The following is a 4,533-nucleotide window of genomic DNA, read 5'->3' on the forward strand; positions in this document are numbered from 1 at the left end:
GGTAAGCTTCCGGTTTGATAAGGGTAACAAAGATGTATTTGTCAATAATGAGATAAAGAGGTGCTGGTGGCCAGTGCTGCAGCTCAATAAGCTAATCCTCTGCCTTGTGGTGCCGGCACACTGGGTTCTAGTCCCGTTTGGGGCGCTGGAATCTGTCCCAGTTACCCCTCTTCCAGGCCAGTTCTCTGCTTTGGCCAGGGAGTGCAGTGGAGGATGGCCCAGGTGCTTGGACCCTGTACCCCATGGGAGACCAGGATAAGCACCTGGCTCCTTCCTTCAGATTGGCACGGTGCACCGTCCACAGCACGCCGGCCGTGGCGGCCATTGGAGGGTGAACCAACGGCAAACGAAGACCTTTCTCTCTGTCTCTCTCTCTCACTGTCCACTCTGCCTTTCAAAAAAAAGAGGTGCTGGTGCTGTGACATAGCAAATAAATCCACTACCTGTAGTGCCAGAATCCCATATGAACACTGTTTTGAGTCCCGGCTGCACCACTTCCTATCTAGCTCTCTGCTATGGCCTGGGAAAGCAGTGCAATATAGCACAAGTCCTTGGGCCCCTGCACCAATGTGGAAGACCCAAAAGAAGCTTCTGGCTCCTGGCTTCAGATTGGTGTAGCTCTGGCCATTGCAGCTATTTGGGGAGTGAACCAGCAGATGGAATACCTCTCTCTCTCTTTCTCCGCCCCTGATTCTCTATACCTCTACCTTTCAAATAAATAAATAAATCTTTAAAAAAGAAGAGAAAATAGGAAATGAAAACATTTCTTTAAGAATGCCTAAGGGTAGCAACCATGGGCCCTCTTTAATCTTTCCCTCATGGAATTTCTAGTAGCACTGAATTAAGAAGAGAAGGAGTGTACAATTATGTCAATTTCCCCATTCCTCTTTATATAAAACAGTATTTTGAGAAGGACTAACTGAAAATTGGGCCTATAATCACATGAGAGTTATATATAAGTAAGCTTCTGGCCACTTATTAAAACACTTGGTTACTCAAAATAGATCACTGTCATCACTATCTTTAAACCATCTTTAATTGCATACTAACACATTTTTTTTTGACAGGCAGAGTGGACAGTGAGAGAGAGAGAGACAGAAAGGTCTTCCATTGCTGTTGGTTCACTCCCCCAATGGCTGCCGCGGCCGGCGCACCGCGCTGATTCGAAGGCAGGAGCCAGGTGCTTCTCCTGGTCTCCCATGGGGTGCAGGTCCCAAGCACTTGGGCCATCCTCCACTGCACTCCCGGGCCATAGCAGAGAGCTGGCCTGGAAGAGGGGCAACCAGGATAGAATCCAGCGCCCCGACCAGGACTAGAACCCGGTGTGCCGGCGCCGCAAGGCGGAGGATTAGCCTGTTGAGCCATGGCACCGGCCTCATTGCATACTAATACATTTCTACTAAATGCTGAAATCACATCAAATCTTGACAACCATTATTTGCTAGAAATGCATGGCTCAACCCAGAATACACACAATAGAGGCACACACATGAAGTCATATTAGCATGATTATCTGTACAAGCCAAAGAGTGAATATGTATTGAGGAGTATTAAATAGAGAAGATGGAAACATAGAAAATCTTGGAGACATGAAAAACTCACCTCTCGGGCCGGCGCCGCGGCTCACTAGGCTAATCCTCCGCCTTGCGGCGCCGGCACACCGGGTTCTAGTCCTGGTCGGGGCACCGATCCTGTCCCGGTTGCCCCTCTTCCAGGCCAGCTCTCTGCTGTGGCCAGGGAGTGCAGTGAAGGATGGCCCAAGTGCTTGGGCCCTGCACCCCATGGGAGACCAGGATAAGCACCTGGCTCCTGCCATCGGATCAGCGCGGTGCGCCGGCCGCAGTGCGCTACCACAGCGGCCATTGGAGGGTGAACCAACGGCAGAGGAAGACCTTTCTCTCTGTCTCTCTCTCACTGTCCACTCTGCCTGTCCAAAAAAAAAAAAAAAAGAAAGAAAAGAAAAACTCACCTCTTTCCAGTCATTATGAAAATGTTCTCTGGGGATCATAATTTGCTGTTGAATGGTCAGAGAGATGAGAGGGAAGGCCACGCAGGTAGCAACTGAGAAAAAATCAGAGGTGAGAGTGGGAGGATTGGGTAAAGGCCAACTAAATAATTGTCCCAGAGAAAATGAATTGTCCAGAAGATGAAAAGTGGGAAGAGTTAGCCCAGCACAGTCATGTGAGAACAGGTCTGAGGAGGGGCAGACCATAATAACACATCATGTTCAGAATGTTAAACTGCACCATTCCATGGCCAACAGCGAGACTTAAAGAGCACATTGGCAGCAACTGAGAATGGATGAAGAGCCAAGGAAACCTAGGGTTTCAATGAAAAGTGGCCAATATTTTCAAAGCTGCATAGGATCCAAGAAAAATGAGGATGTAGACAGTCTTTTCTTTCAAAAATTTTTTGTCATTGTGCAGTGGTGTGAAGAGCAGAATCACGGCAGAATGAGACTGCAGGCAACCTCTCTGTGGTTTGCAAGATGAGTGAGGATTAAAGGAGTGAAGATCCTGGATGTAGACAAACCTTAAAAGAAGCCAATATGGTGGGCGGGGGCAGGGGAGGGGCGACGTTTTAGTGAAGTGGATTACGCTGTTGCTTGCAATGCTATCATGTATCAGAGTGATAGTTCAAGTCGTGGCTGCTCTGCTTCCAATTCAGCTTCCTGCCAATGTACTTGGGAAGGCAATGGAAAGTGGCCCATATACTTGGGCCACTAGCACACTTTTGGTGGACCTGAAACTGTTGGCTTCAGCCTGTCCCAGACCTGGCTGTTGCAGCCATTTGGGTAATGAGTCAGAGGTTGGAAGATTCTCTCTCTCTCTCTCTCTTTTCTCTCTATGTGTGTGTCCCTCTGTCTTTTAAACAAATAAATAAAGATTTTAAAAAGAAGCTGGGAAAGATATGAGGAATATAAGTGGCTGAAAGGGAGAGCGACTTATTTTATTTTGTAGGTGAAGGAGTCTTGAACACAAGGAAATGAAGGAGAGTAATGGGGAAGTTGTTACAGCAGGTAACAGCTGAATCCGTTAGGGTCTGCCTGTTAGTGCAAGAGCGTGAATCAGCACTGGGGAGGAGAGCACAGTCCACAGAACTGGATCTCATAACCTATGGCCTCTGCCTCAGTGTATCTCATGTCTGAGGTATTGTCAGATATATGCATTTGTAGTCCAGGACCCTTGTGGATATCTGTGTCCTGCACATTGTCCTGCTAACACCTCACTGCTGGACACAGACAAACTAACCAGTCTTTAGGGAGCCCCAGAAACAACTCAACTTAGAAGAGATATACGGGCCGGCGCCGTGGCTTAACAGGCTAATCCTCCATCATTCGGCGCCGGCACACCGGGTTCTAGTCCCGGTCAGTGCGCCGAATTCTATCCCGGTTGCCCCTCTTCCAGTCTAGCTCTCTGCTATGGCCCGGGAAGGCAGTGGAGGATGGCCCAAGTCCTTGGGCCCTGCACCCGCATGGGAGACCAGGCGAAGCGCCTGGCTCCTGGCTTCGGATCAGCACGATGCACCGGCCGCAGCGGCCATTGGAGGGTGAACCAACGGCAAAAGGAAGACCTTTCTCTGTCTCTCACTATCCACTCTGCCTGTTTTAAAAAAAAAAAAAGAAGAGATATACGTCGGGGAATGCTCTTAACTGGAGTCAAAGAAAATTCTTCTCCACAAGTTCCATGGTGTTCACATTAAGGGCCCAAGAACACAGAGAGTTCCTGGCACATCCACCTATGGCCAAGCCTGTGGAAATCTCCTGTAGACCATGCCATGAGAAGCCTCATGTACACGCCCAGTAATGGAGGAGGTGGGCCCAGTCTGTCTCCTGAAGCCCATAGTGCTCTGTTAACTCAGAAGCCAATTAGTCAAGAGCCAAGGAGATAGCTGAATTTGGTGGAATGGAAGTTCCACAGAGGCAGGTGCTTTTCTCACCTGGCAAAATGAATACCTGGAAGCAGCTATCTATACTGACATCACAGATACAGCTGAGAGCAAGGAACCTAGAAAGTGCTGGTTTCTTGCATTTCTGGCAGTGCAGCAACAGAGCTGAGGAGCTCTGCCAAGATGTTGGCAGGTGGGAAAGGGTCAAGGAGTGGCTGGTTGTTTTAATTTTAGTATTTATTTTTATTTATCTTAAAGATAAAGGGATACCTCCCCCCACCACTCAGGCCACACACACACAGATTTTCCATCTGCTTTCTCTCTATAAATGCTTGCAATAGCTGGGGCTGGACCAGGCCAAAGCCAGGAGCCTAAAACTCAATCCATGTCCTATGTTCATGGCAGGGTTCCAACTACTTGAGCCATGACCTGTTACTTTCCGGAGTGCACATTAGCACGAAGCTGGAATCAGAAGCAGTGTTGGGACTTGAAACAAAGTACTCTGATATGAGATGCAAGCTTCCCAAGTAGGTGTCTTAACAGCTATACCACACTCTTGTCCCAAGATTGGCTACTAAGGACCAGCAGAGGCTCAGGCAGGTACATGAAGACATGTGTGTTTCCTGCAGAGCAGAGGTGTTCGAG

This window comes from Lepus europaeus, chromosome 12 (assembly GCF_033115175.1).
Source record: "Lepus europaeus isolate LE1 chromosome 12, mLepTim1.pri, whole genome shotgun sequence".
Lineage (NCBI taxonomy): Eukaryota > Metazoa > Chordata > Mammalia > Lagomorpha > Leporidae > Lepus > Lepus europaeus.